The 19,875-nt window shown below is 31.1% G+C and overlaps 1 protein-coding gene across 3 annotated transcripts in view; it reads left to right on the top strand.

Annotated features, from left to right (window-relative positions):
- Positions 1-367: 367 nt before the first annotated feature.
- Cntn5 (contactin 5) overlaps positions 368-19,875 on the top strand; it is a 1,085,282-nt gene continuing 1,065,774 nt past the window's right edge. For 2 of the 3 annotated variants that reach the window (XM_063256195.1, XM_063256196.1), the window contains exon 1: positions 368-534. The gene's annotated coding sequence lies outside the window, so the exon portion shown is untranslated. The remainder of the gene's footprint in view (positions 535-19,875) is intronic. The other variant, XM_063256197.1, reaches the window with a different exon arrangement.

Below are 19,875 nucleotides of genomic sequence, written 5' to 3'. Positions count from 1 at the left end.
GCGGGAGACGGAAGGAACCTGCCTGGAGTCGCTCAGTCTCTTAAACCCCGGGACCTGCTAAATGAACCCTGGCGGCGCGAGGCAGTGAGGCGCTGGGCGCGGGCGGCGGCGGCCGCGCGGGCGGCGGGGAGGGGCGAGGGCCGCCCCGGAGGACACAGCCAGTCAGAGGCGCGCGGCGCGGGGCGCGCGGGCGCATTGGAGGAGAACGCGGGGCCCGCGCGCGGCCGGAGGGGGCGCCGCACCTGCCTCGCCATATAACAAGTAGCGAGTGCGAGCGCGGCCGCGAGGAGGCGGCGGCTAAAGTGTCATTAAAGCTCGGGGCGGAAGGGATGCGTTACCTGGGCTCGCTCTTCAGAGGGCTGCGGGGCGAGCTGCGGGATTCCCTCTGAATGACTGAGAACTCCGCAGTTGCTGCTGCCACCGGCGGAGAAGGACCCGGGAACTGCTCCTGTGGAACTGTGCGGGCTGGCAGGGGCCGGGGCGCCGGGCACCGGGAGTCACGGAGCAAGGGCGCGGAAGTCTGGCGTCTCATGGGTAAGTGGCTGACATTCCTTTGCCAGTGACAGCTTTCTGTGATTGTGCACTTCATCTGCCTGCCACTTAGGGCTTTTGACACACTTCCTCCTCCAAAGCCATCTTTTCTTGCTGTGTAGCCAGAATGTGAAGACTGTCAGAGAAGGCTTATTTTTATGTTATCTGCGATTTTCCTCGGCTAGGATTTTATGTTGAAAAGTTGAAACAAGAGTAAGTATAATCTATTTATGTACCTCACGACGGCACTAAAAATAACGGTAAACAGTGCATGCATACAAATAAATGATAAGGTGTAAATGTCAGGGCGGGATAAGAATGTTTCTAGGAAAAGAAAGTCACTGTTGAGAAAATAGAATGCTTTTCTCAGGTACTGACTGTGTGACTGATGGTTGAGCAGTGTGTATTGGAAAATAGGGAGCCCAGATAACTGGGCGTTTGGAAATGCAACAACTTGTTAAAATTCAGCAGGGATGCTGGATAAGTGAAGTTCTACAAAGTTTGGGAATCCAAAAAAATCAGTTTCTTGGATTATACCGAATTTTTTTTTTGATAAATGTGATATAGAAATGGGATTGATTAATATGAAAACATGTTCTGAGAAAAATTTTTGTTACAAAAACTCGAGATATGTATGTATGCATGTATTTCAGTTAGCTGAGAATTACTGTGACAACCTGGAAATGTTTAAGTTATTTAATATAATTTTATATTGAACAAGAATCCACTACATAGTTTAGATTTATTTTGTTTTAAAATTTTATAACCCCTAGGACATAATACAACTCTGGGTAATTTCAATGCAGGTTTGGAAGCAAAATAACTTTAAAACTATTGCATGTGCAATACTTTATTTATATGCAATTAATCTTTCCTTAATTTGAAAGAAAATCATTTAGCAGTCCCATATTTCTGTTTTGATCCTGACTTTCAGCTGTGGAAATAAGTATTTTAAAAAGCTAATGTTCATCAGGATACTAGAACACCCAGCATAGTGACTCAAGTTTAAAAATTAATGGAAGCATAATTAGTTACTACTGTGTTGCAACAGAACTGAAGAAATACTAATGAGTATTGTAGAGAGCTTAAGAAATTCATTGTGGTTATTATTGTGTCCCTAAGTATAAAAGAGATTGTCATATTAGGACATATTTTTTTTTTTTTTTGTAAAAGGGCCGGTAGTCAATTTTGAACAGTTCACACGTTTGCATGTTTTACTGTTTCATGTTTGTATCACTCTAACTTTTCTATGAACAGGTATTGAGTCCTAAATTTGAAAGGCGTATTTGCCTTGATCAAATGGAAAAAAATATAACTATATAAGAATGTTCACATAAAATAAATGGTTGAAGAAAAGATATTACATGTAAAAACTAAGTTAATCAAAGAGAGAACAATTTCAGAGTTAGAAGTTTAAACAAATAGAAAATGTGATATAAAAAGCAATTAGAAAATAGCTTGGATAGAATGTGAGAAGAAGATACTAAAGCATATCATAAAATAGACAGTGAAATGTTTATTACAATATAATTGCCAAGCCTTTCATGTAGGACATGTTTGGGGCCTTCAGTTATTCTTACTTAAAGCTTTCTAAAGCTAAGAAATGAGGAGGAAAAATTGCTAATTTTAGTTTATTTCTCATGCTATAGAAAACTAAATGGAAAGTTAGAATGTTTAAAAATTAGAATAAAGAAGTCAAATAAGTCACTAAGTGCCCACAGTTCGTCTATGAGTTGTGAGGTTTGTGTACCAGTGTGCCTTTGGAAAACCATTTAAAATTCTAAAATTGTGAAATTTTTAATAGTTGATTGATGTAACTGAACATTTCCCAAGGTGAGCAGAAGAAATTCAACTCTTATAAGAAGCCTAATAGTCATAAGGTCAGTAATTTAGAGAACTGAACTAAAATCAAATAATGAACATAGATACACATGTTTATTTAAGAAAAAAATTACAAATGTGTTGCTTATGAAAATTTACTGCAATCTTATATTTAATTAATAAAACTATTAGAAATAGAGTTGCCTAATGTACATTACTTAAAATGTCTTTTTAAAAAGCATGTTTGAAAAACTTTCATCACCTTCAGGGCAGAGGTGAGAATATGATTTGAAGCCAAAATTGACTTAGCAATAAAGACCAGAGGGTGTCAGTAAAGGGTAGAGGGCTCTCTGGATTGAAAGGGAAAAAAAAAAAAAAAAAAAAAAAAAAGGCAAAGCAAAGGATGCTATGCTGGCCAAGGCATTTTGGGATTTGCCTTACTTGTAGATAAAATACCAGGTATATTTTTGTGAAGATTAAAATAAAAAAGAATGAAACTTGTCTAGTAGTCTACATGGCTAAAATAGTGCAAAGATGTGTTGACTATGTAAATTAGTTGACTAAAAGTTTTATAGCAGCTTTTAGTGACCTCTCAGTCCATTAAATGCTATACCAGAATTTTATGAAATTAACTATTTCAAATATTTTGATATGTTGAATTCATTGAAGTGCACATTTTGATTATCTATAGGCTTTGTGTTATATTTGAATATATATTTTAAACATTTTTATTAAGAGGTTGGAAGTTTGTTTCTCTTAAATAGATCCATGTATTTATATTACTCTCTCAAAATTCTGACTTCAAGAACTTGGGTGTGTGAAGGTGGGGACAACTATTTGGAAGAACATTAGAGACAGTAAGATAGACAGTGAAGATCTCCAGGGGACTTGCTTTGAAATCTGTGTTTCTTCAAATTGTTTCCTTATGAACTGTTTTGTTATGTTTAATCTTACCATCTTTAAGATAAAAACCAAGTGTGTAGGACTGATAACCATATTACTAAGTTTTTGTTGGATCATTGAGCAGAACTGTTTGCAGTGTCATTATTTGAATGTCACTTTTTATGCTTTAATTTTGTAACTTGAACAACTATTTCTAAGATGACAATATGTAACTTATCAAATAGTGATTTCTGTTTATTTTTCTGAAATTATGTATTCTACACTTTTTTTCTGTTTTTTTCTCTTTAAATAAAAAAAAAGAACTTGGGTGTATTCATCTCTTGTTCTTGAAGATATAAAACTAAAATAAGAGTTTTGTGTGTCTCTGAATTCTGTTTTTTGGATTAGTCTTAAGGCAGTGCAAATATGTTCTATGAACTTATTAGCACTTTATAGCAGGAAAGAGACTGATCGGAGGCTCAGAGGAGTAGGATCCCTGCAGCGGTCCTATTGTGATCAATAACTCTACATTAGAAGTTGGTACATTTAAAAAAATTAAGTATTTAAAACACTTACCATATAAGATTTAGGATTAAATACTGTTATGAACTGTGTCCCATCCCTACTCTTTCTATTAAATTTTCCTATTTTATAATTTTTGATTATTTTATTGCATAGTTAGGAGGTTATGATAAATAGAATATAATATTATTATTTTCACTAGACTCTTGAACAGTGTCTACTAGTAAGTGATTTTCTTTTAAAATGACTAGAGTAAATCACAGTGTTTCAATTCCGTGAATGGAAGAATTTTAAAATGTTTTTTTTACATATATTTACTTTTTAATACTTGGCCTGTAAATTTCATCATTATTAAGTCCCATAAAATTGCTTTAAACTGTTCAAATAATTTCATTTATATTTTACCTATTAAAATATTTTCATAAATTTAGTGTGGAACATTTTCAATTTTATCTATACCATATAAATTAAAATGCAAAATGTTGATTGCATATTTCAGAATGGTGTGTACTGTTATTTTTGACAATATTACTCCTTTTGCAACAACTCATAAAGATTTAAAAGCTAGTCAGATTACTGAAGTTCCTCTGTGCTCCAGTACAGGAAAGTAGAACTCTAGATAGACCATAAAGTAGTTATAAAAAGTAAATTTTGAAAATCTGCTTATGTAAGTAAAAATCAAAGTACTATTATTCCTTAATATAATATTAAGTATGTGAGATTGCTTATTAATGAGAATCTTAAGAAAATAGTCATATTTTGTTCCCAGGTGTTTCTTAAGCTGGTATTCCTATAACCAGTGCCATTCTTAAACAATTCCAAAAATATTGTAGTGGATGCATTTCACATCATATGTGTAAAGCTGATTTCTTTTCAGTTTTGCTTATTGATGTCTTAGAAACTCATAATGACCTACAGAACTTATTCCCCTATATTACCACATTTTTTTCTATAAATAGTTTTTCTTGACAAGTCCAGAAGGATTACCATATTTTCTCTGTGCCAGTTATGTTTTCAAATATTTTATAACTCAATTTGTATTCACCAAAAAACATTGATATATAGTCTAAGACTGAAGGTACCAATTTGTTTCGATGTAGTTTTCACTAATCATGGCTTTATAGTTCCTGTATTTACTAGGTTATATGTTCCTGTTGAAGAGTTTATTACAGGGATTAATATGAATAGAATTCAAATTTTAAACAGTTGCATTTCAGACAAAAAAGGAATATCTGAGTGATGGAAAACTTATTTTTAACATTCACTGGCAAATGTAATTACATGTGCAAGCATTTTATGAAGAAAGTAGGAATATACTACACAACATTCTTACAGTTGGCAAATATTCAGTAAAAAAATCATAATTTCATTCTCATTCATCAAAAACTATAACATATGAGGTGGAAGAGAAACTTTGCTGTTATTATAGGTGATAAAAGGTTGATTGAAATTTTCTTTAGTTTGAAACTCATGATATTCACAGAAATATTCATGAGTAACTTAAAGCCTACAGGGTCTTGTTGAGAAAGTTATTATAAGATAACTATATTTAATAGTGTATCTACAGCCACAATCAGGTCTTTTCATGTATTTTCATAAATGTTTCACTATGGGAGTTTGTATCTATGAAGTAACAGGTAAATGGAATCTATATGAAATAATAGATAAATGAAATATTTTCTAAGAAATTATATTAAAGTATATGATACTTCATTTTTATTTTCTAATATGTTTAATTTCACCTTGAGATTAAACAGAATTTTTCTGAAATTCAACCAACTAGAAAGGTAACATTCAATAAATGTAAAATAGTAATTTTATTTCACCTGTGTTTGCCCACTGTATTTTTATACAAGGATTTACTTTCAGTGATGTAGTATTTTCTGAGGTATTATTGTTCTTCACTTCTAAAACTTCAGACTTAGACAAAAAATGCTTGCGATTAAAATTAATATTAATGGGAAGGTACAGGTGAGTGACAGGGTTTAAAAAGGAATTCTGGAGTGTAATTTTTAGTTAGTTAGAATCTCATAATTTAAATATGAGATGTTTCCTTGGCAATTTAACTATCCCAAAATACTTCTTAAAGCTCATGAAAATTTTCGTATTTTAAACTTTAAATTTTTTCCTTATTTTCTCATCTTCATACTTAGCTCATTACATTTCCTTTTAAAGATACAGATTTGCTTAATTTTGCTTCCTTTGATTTAAAATAATTAAACAGTTTGTTCATGAACTTTATGTGTTTATGATTTTGAGTATTTTCAAATACTTAAAATAAGAACTTGAAGCTCTGTAGCTCTAGGAAATACTTCGAATTTTAAGCTTTGTAATTTATTTCATCACTTTCTTTCAATGCCATTATTGTAATGACCTGAGCTAATGAATGAGAATTCCTGATGCTAAAATCACTTCTTCATTAAAAGTCAGCACAAATTGTGAGACTTTCATGATAAATAAGTTGTGACAAAATATAGAATAAACATACAAAAGTAATAATATTGTGTGTTTGAGAAGTCTTAAAGATCACCATTATCACCTACTCATTATGGTGAAAGCAAATGGTGATATAAAGAGATATTCAATGTTATAAGTAATGAAAACATGAAATTAGAACTCAGTTGTTTTTAATCTCTAGATCAGCACTTTTTCTATTTTGTATTCATTTTACTGTAAAATATTTCAGTTATTTCTGTACTTGTTTAAGTTGAGATTAGGACACAGGACTGTCTATGTAAATTCACTGTTGCCTGTGATGATTTGTAAAACATATTTTAAGATAAGGAAATTTAAGATCAAGTTATTATGACACAGGGAAAACCACTGAATCAACATTCTATTCATCTAGAACTGAAGAACTTAACTGCTAAATGTGAACTTTTTCACAATGAATATGGTGCGCATGCAAAAGCTAACACATACTATATTTAAAAAAAAAAGCTTTTTGAGAGTTTCAGTTAAAAAATGTGGGAAGCTTTTAGAGCACATAGTCAATTGGGAAATGGGACAAAAGCGATTTTTCCACTTTATGTAAAGTCAGCTCCTTTGTTAATTTTTTTCTTCTTAGTCATAAGTTGGATTTATTTATCTTTTTCAGTAAAGAATGTTCAGTGGAACACTGAATGAAATAGAAATTGAATGAGAAATATGGGTGAAAAAATATAGGGTACTAGGCAAGTTTTGATTAAATTTTAAATTATAAACTGCCTCAGGATAATGATTTTGGAGGATCTTAAAAAAAGAAAATAATTTTTCGAAGTATATACTTTTTTGAAATTCATGTATAACCTAATATGCAAATTCTAGTTTTATGTTAAACAATTTAGGAAGTTATTAAAAAACAAATTTTAGTTTATTGTAATCTTTATTGTTGTATTCTTTATGATTGTATTCTTTTTCATTGAGACCGAACCAACATTCATCTATTGTTAAATTTGATAAAATATATGCTAAAAATTTAGTGGACCTGAATATGATAGAAAACATATCACATCACCATAGTGTGAGTAACAGGTTGTTTAGAGTGGTCCTTAATGTTTTTTATATTTTTTTAATTTCTTTTGATATTTACTTTTATAAAACTTACTTTGAATTCTTTAATATTTTCATGAAGCAGTAGCTGTAATGGAAAGGAATAGTGACAAGATTTAAATTCAATAATCAAGATGCGATTTTATGAAATTTTACCTTCTTCACTGTGTCAAAATCATATGACTGACTCTATGATTTTGTTCTTTATTCTTCAATGTGGTCTTGTTTGTATGTACCTTAATGGGTAAAATAAATGACAATTACGTTTCTTAGATACTTATGGATTTATGCATTCATTCATTTAGGTATTTTTGAGACAGATTCTTTCCATGTGGTTCAGGTTGTCCATGAATTCACCTGTGTAACTCAAGCTGATTTCCAAAACATGGTGATCTTCCTACCAGAGGCTCCCAGATGCTGGCGTTATAGATGTGTGCCACCACACCCAGCTTACTTTCATATTTAAGGCAATTTCTGTGGAATACTACTGACTCAGAAATGGTCTACTGTGAGCAGTTGTAGTGCTAAAAATGTAAGTACTTCAAAGCTTAGTTGTTAAAAAGTACAAAGAGTGATTTTAGTTCAGTGTGAAATGCACAATGATAGAGTTATATGCAGCCATATACATATATATGTATCAAATTTTTGATAGTTATCCTTTTAGAGTCTGCTTCTTTTTCCCTGATGAATTTTTCCAGCTTGGACTGATCCATGCAATTCTCTGATCGCTGTGTTTACTGCCTACAACCTATGTTATTTAGATGCAACTTTGGTACTAAGATTCACCTACGCAACTTAAATTAAAGCAGTGAAAGCTGTGTTACTCTATAGCTCATTATGGTGCTAACTTTAGAATTTTAGAAACATCAAGTCTCTGATGTTACAGTTAAATGTGGAGTAAAATGAAGGAAGCTGAGATATTGTGGAAAAAACATAATTCTATGTGTTGTTTAAATATGCTTGATTTCTCTTAGTTATTAAGAGTAAGATATTAATAGTGCTGATCAAATTTGCTTTACAGGAGTAGAATAAGTGTGAAACTTTATTAACATGGTCTTTTTAAAGATAGCAGTAGTTTTAATAGTAGCAGGACAGATTGGTAAATAGTATTTTAATGATTATAATAGTATGTTTGTCATAAAAAAGCTGTGTGGATCAAAACATTTACTGTTTCAATTTTAGGGTTCAGTTTGGCCAAACAGAGTATTAGTTGGGGAATCTTAGATAAGTGAATTAACCTTTCTTCATGTGCAAAAAGGAGCTAAGAATTATCATTTAGTCTTGATGATCTACAAGGTAAATCTACTTCTTAATGGCAAAATAATGACAGTATAAAAGCATCACAATATTACATTTGGGAAGAAAATTTTATTTTAGTCCAGTTCTCGTTGTAACATACAAGCTTAAGTTAATTATCCATCAAAATATTCTATTTTTTAAAATGAGGAACAGTGCTGTCCTAATTATGGGAGGAGATATTAATATCATTAGAATGTGTGCATTTAAAGATGATCCTGTATGTGATCTTGTCTTTAAATAGTTCCCTTGCATAGGCATTTTTAAAAAAGTGGGATGTGTGATACCAAATCCAAAGGAAGGGAGAGTGTTAATTCCTGACAATGCAGAGGTGAAAAATTGCTCAGTTGGGCACAGCTTAATGCAAAACTCAGGCAAATATACTAGCAAGCATATTAAAACTTGGTCATACATTCTGAGAATTTTGGGGAATGGAAATGCTTTTGGTGGGAATGGAATAAAATGATCCAGAGAAAATGAGTTCTTAACACTTAAAGGACATTTAAATAATAGATTTGCAAAGAATAATATTCATTTGGAAGTCAGAGAGACAGAAATGAAACAAATGTTTAGAAGGGAGAAGGAAATTTAATCTAATAAAAAATAGGAGTTAAAAATTTATACGATGAAGAAATTTGAAAGATTTTGAGAGACAACTGAGGGGTCAGGACTTTGTCCAGGAGCAAGTGGATAACATTATTCCCTAATTATTGGATAGTATTCAATATGTTTCAGTATCATTTTTACCCCTTTATTATTACTTAGACCAATTATTTTTTCTTCAATTTATTAATTACTCAATTAAGAAAATTAAAATCAATAAATTTAAATGATTTTTTAAGGATTTGATCTAGTAGGATTTTTTTTTATTTTAAAAAAAGAAAAACAAGAAAAAGGGTAGAAATAATACAGCATTTAAAAAAACACTAAGAAATCACTAGTTGATAAATTACATATTGTTGTCTTAGAAGTAGTTGTTCAAGTTGCAAAATCAAAGCATAAAAAGTGGACAAGCAAACAATAACAGTAGTTCCATTCAATCCAGCTATTCCCCTCCTGAGTATTTTCCCAGAAAAATTGAAAAGCTCTAGTATGGTTTTATGGCTTGTGTGTTACAAGGATTTAATGACGAAGGGAATTAAAAGAAATAGAACTCTAAGGATTGACAACTGAACCTAGAATAAGGTGCACTAAACAAAAATGTATAAAAATAGTCCACTTTGCTGGCATATGAGGAGATCACAAGAGTTTGCATTTGTTAAACTCAGGTTTAAACCTGACTCAGTTGCTTGCCTCTGTTTCCATAAGTGACACAGTAACCTTTCTAAGATTGCCTTTCTCTTCCTATAGAACAATAATGTTAACTAAAAGTACTGTGTTACAATTTTTTGGTAAGAACTAAGTGGGAGTATAGGTTTACAAAAGAAAAGAAATTATTTTCATTTCTTTTGATCTGCATGCTTACAAATTCACTTTGTCTAGGATTTTTAATGTAGAAAAATCATATAAATTTTCTGTGGGAGTTTAAGTTTAGAAATAAAAAATTATTTTTGTTTCTTTAGGTCTACATGCTTACAAGTTCTCTTTGTCTTTAGGATTTTTAATGTAGAAAAATCATATAAGTTTTCTATAAATATATGTACTATCACACTGATTTTCCACATATGAAGAAAATAACTTACTTTCTTAGCAGGACATTACATGTTCATCTACTTTGCTGATCTTCACATGATTTCTTTTCATGGTTTTAATTCATTTGCACATATTAAAAGTGATTCTTTTGCTAATTTTTTGTTTATTTTTGTTTTTCCAATCAAATGGAAGTTTTAATAGTCCTTTACAAATTTATGTACAGCATAGATTATATTTTGAAAACAAAGGAACATACTTTTGAATACTGTGTGAGATAAAAATGGTAGACAATTTTCATTTATTCTATTTTTGTTTTACTACTTATAAAATGTGATCTTAATAAAGTGATTTTTGTCGCAAATGTATTTACACTAATTTTCTAAAGCAAATTGAAACTACCTTTTTAAATAATGAATTATCTTTGGATTTTAGAGGAAAACAAGTTTTTGAGTTTATAAATATATTTTTTACAAGTTATAGTTAGGTACACCTCTATAAAGTTTTGTTTTGATTTTGACTTGGCAACTTTAGCTGCAAGAGATATAAAGTAAATATATTTTATTATTTATTAGGTAAATAATATGCTCCCTTAAGTATATATAGTATTCATATTTGTAGTGCCAATTAATCTCTGTCTCAAATATTTACCGACTATTTTACTGTTGCAGAAGATAAAGTGTAATGAAAAGAAGTAGAAGAAATAAATACCACATAATAGTCACATTCAAAAGTATGTGTGACAAAGCTATCAAGCAAAGGTGTGTTGGATTGAGGAAAAACACAGGCAGCAAAGACGACAGGAGAGGAAGTGGAAAGTAAACAATTATGTTTTTTTCAATGCAAGAGTGATTAAAGAAAATTATGTGTTGTGAGCTGTTAACTCATATTTCATCTGTAACAAAATTCTTTTTTTCTGAATGTATTTTTCTTATAATAATTTTTATGAGATAATGTGTCTTATACTTAGTTTGTTTCTCTAGGTTTAGTTTTGAAATACCAGCTATGCAAAAATTGGCATATGTTTGCTAAGATGAATATTAATTGGGAAAATGAGCTAGTGGTTTTATTTTCTATTTCTGGTGCTTCTCTACATTTTTTATGGTATTAGTTGTGTCATGCAAAATAGACCATAAAGATGTGAAAATATCTTGATGCATTTTTCTAAGTAGTCTATTCTAAAGTTATTCTTTACATAGTATTGATAGTTATTTTTATGAGGATAAATATAAGTCTAAGAAAAATAAAGAAGAAGAAATAATGCATGTCTCACTTATTTTTTTAAGAAGGCACAGAAACTGAGTAAAGGTGATTTTAATGGATTTGGGTGAGTTACAGAGGGCAAAATAATGAGGTAGGGGTCAAAAAGGACAAGGAGTTTTCAGTATGAGATGAGTAAGTAGGCAGAACTAATGTGCAATATGAAGATTATTGTTAATATTGTATTACAAACTAGAAATTGTCCACAATAATAGATTAAGAAAGGTAACTATATATTACTCAGCTATAAAGAAGGATCACATTGAGATATTTATAAATAAATGGACACAGCTTGAGACCATACTCAAAAGTGAAATAAATCAAACTCACATGTATGAATACCGAGTAGTTTCCCTATTGTAAGAACTGATTGAAATATATAAAAGTATGTGGTAATCATGATCCCCCATTATGTGGCTTTGAAGCGTTATAAAGTTTTCACTCATTAATTGAAATGGCTTTATGCTGGGCTGTTTGATATTATTGCCTGTGATGATATGAACAGCTATTTTTTTTAATCTTTTTTTTTTTTTTTTTAACGGTAGCGAGGATCGAACTCACGACTGCCTGCTTGCAAGGCATGTGCTTATGCCGCTGAGCTAAATCCCCAGCCCCATGAACAGCTATTTTGAAGAAAACAAGACATCATAATAGCTAGTGCTGATTTAATCTTGATTTGAAGTCCCACCACACTGTTGTTCTTCTGTCTCCATTGGTTTTATCATGTTGTATCTTACTGGATTTTATTATATGTGATAGTTTAAACAAAAAATTTTATAGGCAAAGAGATAATATAAAACCCATTGTTTGTTTTCCGTTAACTGGTTCTAAACACCCTGTAATACTTTCATCCTCTTGAATGGTTTCACATTGCCTTGATATGTTTGAAGCCATAGTATATGAAGTTATATTCAAATATTTCAAGGAGAGAGGCACTGTGGTAACTACTATTGTTGGGTTATCATGTGGTGAAGAACTAGGTTGCTGAAATTGTTATGCTTTGACCTGTATTGTTATGTTGTTATGTCCTCTTTTATCTCAATCTCCTCCTTTTTTAAAAAAAATTATTTTTTATTATCATTTTTTAATTAAGAGAAAAGTAAAAAATATTAGCAGCATATAGTAACTTTTTGATTTCCTATTAATTGATTTGAAGCCCTGTATTGCTCCCACCATCTTGTTTTGACTGATTTTACTCTGTTCTGGTCTGTTTGATAGCATCAAATTTGAGGGCAGAGGCAACTACTTTCAAAGCAATAAGATATGCATTTTTTTTTTATCTTTTACACTTATCGTAAGGCCTATTAGGTTCATCCGTGTTAGTGATGACAATATGTAATCTATTAACAAGTGATTTTTTACTATTTTTTAAAAAAAATTCTGTATTACTTATACCTTTATACTGTTTTGTTATTTTTTTCTTTAAATAAAAAAATCATACAGCCACTATAAAAAGAAAGGTAACTGTATGAGATGATGGATTTGTTTAACTGTGATTCATCACTTCATTAGTGTGTATGTATGAAACTCAATTTTTACAGCATATAACATAGATATACTCCTATAACATAGGTTTCTAGTTTCACCCCTCAGCAATGACTGTCACTGTATTTTTTAATACAATGGAGTCTATACATATTAATTAAAGAGACATCTCATTTTTAGCACTGCAGATGATTCCAAGATAAAGATATAACATGATTTATATAATCTCACTTTGTTTATCAATTTATTTCTCATGATCACAAATATGATATCAAATTCTTATGCATACCTTTTTATGCAAGTATGAGTAGAGGTAGAATTAGAATTGCACATTTGAATTTTTGGTTTAAATGTGAGAATGCATATTCACATATTTGGTTTTACTGCCAAATTGCACTCTATAGGGAGGATACCAGTGAACATTTCCACCCACGGTGTATTCGGATATTTGTCTCTTCATACTGTAGCTGGCAGTATATTAACAAGCTTTTTGTTCTAAGCCAAGAGAGTAAGTGAAAAAATTGCATATTTTGTGTTAATTTCTACTTAGTACTTATAACATCTTTTTATACTGTTTATTAAACATTTTTCCATAACCTAATGTTCCTTTGTGTTCTCCAGTTTAGCTCTATTAAATTGATTTTTTCCTATTCCTTTTATGTATTAGCAGAAATTAAAAAAAAAACAAGTAGCAACAGAGCTATTAAAATACTTGGGAACATTGTCAAATTTTCTAAGAAATAAAGTTTGTACTTTTATAAAATATTTATATAATAGTCACTGTCTTTCTTCCCTCCACCACTCTAAGTGAAAGATCCAGTGCAGATGCAAAACACAGTTGCATTCTACCTGTGAGACTGATAAATGCTTAAACTGAGGGCGAAAACCGTACGTGAATGAGTCTGATTCTCAGATTCAAACTAGCTGTCCAAATCCCAGTTAGCAACACTGCTGTAGCATGTCTTTCAGCAGAAACACCTGTATCTAGTTCTCTACCTCTAACCTTGAATAAATCGGTTGTTCTGTAAGAATAATATTTTAAAAATTCCGTCGTATTCTGGAATTTCTTAGTTCTGAAAGCTTTAATAATTCTTTTACTTACAGAATATGGTTCAGATTTTGCAGTGTTCCTTTGAGGAATTCCACATTGTTCCTTAGGAACTAAATCTAGGATGCTCTGAGATTTCAACAATTCATATAATGTGGACTGAGGAACAGCTTACTAAAATATTTCATGACTTTTCCCATCCCTATATTTTTTCTGATTTTAGATATTCTGGCAGAAACAACGCTCTCAGATATCTTTGTATGAAAATTAAGTCTTCCTACCAAGAGATGAAATGTGTTTTGGTCATTTTTTAAAACATATAATTACTGAAAAGTTTTTTATTTAAATTGATCATTTATTTAATTTTTCTCAATATATTATATTCTAAGTAATATAATATGTAAGTGATATGCAAATTAAAACTATTATATGAGAAAATTAGTATAGAACAATACAGAATGAGTTCTCAGTAAATGTTCTTATTATATCCCTGCAGAGATTGGGGTCTGGCCTTTATCAGAAAACATCAATTGTCTGAGTTGTCTTTTCCAAATTGGAGTAAAGAAAACTTGTATACTGTTGAAAAAATTATGAGAAAAATTTAAATTTAAGATTCCAATATTTCTAGACTAAGTAACATTTCTTTTATGTATTATAAAACCTGTAATATGATTATAAACCATAAGAAATAGATTAACTTTTCTTCCTTTTTTAATTTATGAAAAGATTCATAACAAAATAATAACAATCATTAATACACTGTGTATTAAGATCATCAAAGTAGTAAAAGTACAAGATATAGACATTTTTAGTTCTGATGAAATACAATTTTTTTTCATTTATACACTGTATACATCCAACTCTTCCACAGAATTAAACTTCTAAATAGAAACAAGTTTTGCTACTCATTATAAAACCATATATTAACATTTTATAATGACTAATGTGTTGTAAAATATGTTTTGACTTCCTTACTGAAATAGTACTGACAGACACAATATCTCATTTGGAAATAAAATAAATTATAAACCTAGTTATTAGTTCCAGTTATCATGTAGTTCTATTGCAATTCAACAAGTTACAAAGTAGTTAAAATATCATATTCTCTATCTGATACCAAATTTTTTAAGAAGAATAACTAGTAAACTGCATAGGCATTCCCTGTTTCTTGTCAAATCAGTTTTAATTCTCAGATAACTGTTGGGTTAATTATTTAAAATCAGTCATGATTATCAAATTCTGAAATATAAGGTGCCACTCTATTCTGATGTATATTTTGATAACTGAATTAAAAATAGAGCCTATGAACTCAATGTCAAGTGTTTGTACTGTAGCTTCAACAATACAAGATTTATGTAAGAGAAAGAAAAGAAAAGCATAAAACTCCAAAAGAGAAATTATCATAATCCAAAAGGTGTTTTCTACCTTTTTCAATTATTGACCTTTTTAATGTATGAGGACATGATTTTTTTCCTTTTTCTCTTCTGCTTTTCTTCTATCTAAGATGACATTCTCTCAAACAGTTCCTCCCAAACAAGACATCTGAGTTATCAATAGAAAGTGCTATTAAAGTACAGAAATGATCCACATTCTTATTTTTTCTATTGCTAGACACACTCAGAAGAGCCGTGCTGCTATTCATTATATTTTCTTTGCCTCAGTAGGATACACTAAAAATAAAAACAAAATCAAATACCAGGGCTTCCCTTTGAGACCAAGGGAAAGTAAAGAGTTTACACGTGTCAACGAGAAGCTAGCTAGGGTCACTTAGATTGCAGAGCTGCACAATTAAAATAATCTTCTCATCTCAGACTTTACAGAAATGTGGGGCAGTTGTTTAACATGAGAAAGGAAGAATGAGAGTGTGTACCTGCTTGTGAACACTGAATCCAAAACCAGAAAGGAAATTCATTGTTGCATTAACTTCCATGGTCCTTGTGTTGAGAAATGGATAGTCTAAAGGAATCAGCAGCACATTATCAAACATTTACAAGGATGTTACTCTGTATTTCTAAATTTCTATGAGGAAACGACTGAGGCTTTTGTATTTAAAAAATGTGCAAGATCTTAAAGTAACAAGAAAATATATTTTGAATAGACAGCAGATTATTGGGGGATGAAGTTAGATGCATTAATTCTCCATTCGGTTTTACAGTTTCACAAGACTTGTGCCATTCCAATAACAATAACTGCAGGAAAATGCTTTTTTGGTATCTGATGGTTGGGATAGGAATTTGGACATTTTGGGCTATTTTTTCAAGTTGCCACCTAGAGAGAGGAAAATGCTAGACACAGGCAAAGATGATAAAGAATGATAAAAATTTGAAAGATAAATAGTGTCACGACCAGAATGTAAAGTGTTTTCATACTGTAATTATACTCGTGTGTTTTCACCCAAATACCATGAGATTTTCAAAGACTGACTGCATAGCTCAAAGCATTAGTTACGGCAATAACTGCTGTAGCAGAGGTTCATCATAAAATAATTATACATGTTAATTGTGTAATTATACGTGTTATAATGTAATTATACATTTATTAGACATGAGCTAAAGTAGCGTAATACAGGTATAATGTAATATTTGATACATATTATCCTAAGTTTTATAGTTAGCAGTTAATAATTTTGCATGTAATGTAAATATTAAGATCTTGAGCTATAAAATTCAAGGAGATATGTTTGTGCAAAAGTAAAAGTAAAAACTGACTGCAATTCAATTTGGCCAAGGATTGCTTGTTCTTTATATATGCAAGGCAAATTGATGCAATATTTGTACGCCACTTTTAAATATTAGCAGTGTGTCAGGTTCACTCTGGATGTTTTATTCATAGAGAAAGTCTCATAGTATTTTTGCTAGTAAACATCACTAGCTTTTTTTTTTCCTTTAGTACTGGGAATCGAACTCAGAACCTTACATTTTATGCTGCTGAGCTATACCCACTGCTTTTGCTGATAAATATATAAATATTCTATATGATATTTTTGTATTTTATGTTGATCAAAATTTAAAGTATTTAAGTCTTTCAAGTCTAAAGCATTAAAAGATCTTTAGTCACAATTTGTATTCATTTGTTTATTATTATAATGCTGAGTATTGAATCCAGGATTTTGCCCTGACCTCCATCTTGAGGCCTTTTTATTTTATTATGATTTTTTAAAATAGGATTTTGCCACATTGCTTAGGCTGTGTCCAAACTTGCAATTCTCTTTCCTCAGCCTATCAGAGATCTGAGATTATACACATGTGCTCCATGAATGACTGTTTATTATTTTTGAATTCACTAAAATATCCCAAACCTACAAAATATAAATAGTACCATTTCAAGTAATGACTATGATGGCATTTAAAAAAAAATGAGATAACACCACAAATGTTCAACGAAAATCTCAAAGAAATGTAATATATTCATTTCAGTTTGTTTCATATTTTAGACAATGGATTATTGTCAATCATTACTGTCATCATTGTAAGCTTAGAAGAAGCTAAACAAAATCAATACAGAGAAGAAATATAACTTTAATTTAACTTTGAACTACTGTCCTCGAATGCAATACCTTGAATTTATTCAGCGGGAACAAAAACAATAAAATTATGAACCTGGTTTCAACTTGAATTCTAAATGTACCAAGTTATAGTTCAAAGTGAATATGTACTAACAAGAGTTCACTCCAATTCTGTTTTTTAAAAGCCATTTTTCTAAATTTTGCTTAGCCAGATATTTCTTTTTATTCAGTCATTTCATCTCTTCTCCATTGCTTTCCTTCAAGTTTTAGATTTTTTTTCTAATATCTCCCCAATATCTTCAGTCTTACCAGTTCTATATCTTTTTTTAATTTGGCTTGACACATATTGGTAGCTATATAATTTGAATAAAAGTAACATTTCTTTAAGACTTGCTTTTACCTGAGTTCTGCAACTCCCATACTTTCCTTGTTCTTCAGACTGATTTGCTAGCACTTTATTTTTCTTCTTTGATGAAGACCTTTATCCTGTTATTGGGCACTGCATTACCCACATGTATGAATTCCTTGATAAAGGAAAGCATGAGTGCATGCATTCTTCGATGTTCTTTCATTTTGAAATTATTGCTCATATGCAGTATATTTTTATTTATTTAAATTTTATTATTTGTCTGTTTTTACATAACCAAAATTGTACATAGATCACATACTAGTCAAGCACTCTAGCAAAGAATAAACTGTAGTTTTAGGTATCCATGAGTATTATGTTACTATAGTTTGCTGTAATAGTAAGTAGCATACTCACAATAGATAACATTTCCAAATCTTTTAGTTTTCATCAGACATACAGACATACTATTGATAATTTTGAGAATATACAAATAGGTGACTAACGTAAGAATTAAAATTCATAATTTAATTTTGATGAGTCTGAGTCAAGTAATTTAAATAACTTTTCATAGAGTTATAAGCCATCTAGCCATGGTGCTTGCCAGTTTATGAAATGGTAATTTCACAAAAACAATATATATTTTACTTATGAAATAGCATATCTCCTGCCTCATTGACTGCATCTGCTGTCCAATAAGCCTAAAATTTTTCTTTCTCTTCTTATCCTGAATATTTTCTAACTCTGTTTCAGGTCTAGAATATCACTCCGCCAGAAATATTGACATCTAATTTATGTTTCTTAGTAAAAGTGTACCATTGAAATCACATATCATGATACATAGTTATTGAATGCTGTTATAGTTTAGGTCAGGCATCTCCTCAAGAGCTTTCATGCTCACAGAGGAGAAGTTTTGGGACTGTGGTCAAATCATGCAGGCACTGTGATCATGTGTGGGTTAATTCTCTGATACGCATCCATAGCTGAATGTACTGTTACAAGTGTGGGGATGGGCAGAAGGGGGAGTTATTTGGGGGTCTGATACGGGAGGGGGTGCTTTTCATTCTCCCCAGACTCCTTTCTTACCTCTGATTCCTAGGTATTACAATATGAACAGCTTCAGAACTGTTTGCAGTTTCACTGTTTGAATGTCCACTTCACAGGCTTTAATTTTGTAATTTGAACAACTGTTTTTGTTTTTTTTTTTTTTTTTTTTTTTTGTCTTTTTCTTTTTTATTGGTACCAGGGATTGAACTCACAATCACCCACTTGCAAGGCAGGCGCTTATGCCGCTGAGCTAAATCCCCAGCCCCCTGAACAACTATTTCTAAGATGACAATATGTAATCTATTAACTAGTGATTTCTTATTGTTTTTTTTTTTTGAAATTCTGTATTACTTGTACCCTTTTACTGTTTTGTTTTCTCTTTAAATGAAAAAAAGAAAAACAATATGATCAGCTTTCCTCATCCAGGTGCTTTGACCATGTTTCTTCTCCCATTTCTCCCAATCAACTGTGGTTTGGAAACATGCACCACAATAGACATATCCAAGTGAAGGTGTCTGGTATTGTGTTTCAGAGACAAGAAAGTGACTAAGACAAACATATACCTGGTCTGTCTCCTTTGTTTAAAATCTTTAAGCGTACTAATCTTATTTTAGCACAATAGCACAATACCTGGAAAACTGCAAATACATATTGAAATAATAAATGAATGGACTGTGTTCATTTTGATGTTCCAATCCCTGAGAAATTAGTGTTTTTATTGATTTTTGAAGCATGCTATTGCAGATCACAAGGATGGCTTCTCATACATTTTAATTTATATTTATCAAAAGCTGAGATGTCATTGTTGTCAGGTTCATAACTATTCAACCATTCCCCTTCCATTCTTCCATATAGGTGTCTCCTTGGACCTTGAATTAAATATATTGAATTCTTATATTCTCATTAAAGAAAGGATAGTACATTTTAGCAAGGGAGTTGGTGGAGAGGGAATATATTTTTTACAGAATATTT

This window comes from Cavia porcellus, unplaced genomic scaffold, assembly GCF_034190915.1.
Source record: "Cavia porcellus strain 051 isolate PalLab524CR breed Dunkin Hartley unplaced genomic scaffold, mCavPor4.1 scaffold_9, whole genome shotgun sequence".
Classification (NCBI taxonomy): domain Eukaryota; kingdom Metazoa; phylum Chordata; class Mammalia; order Rodentia; family Caviidae; genus Cavia; species Cavia porcellus.
Note: the sequence above shows the minus strand (reverse complement) of the source record. Positions and strands in the feature narration are given on the sequence as shown.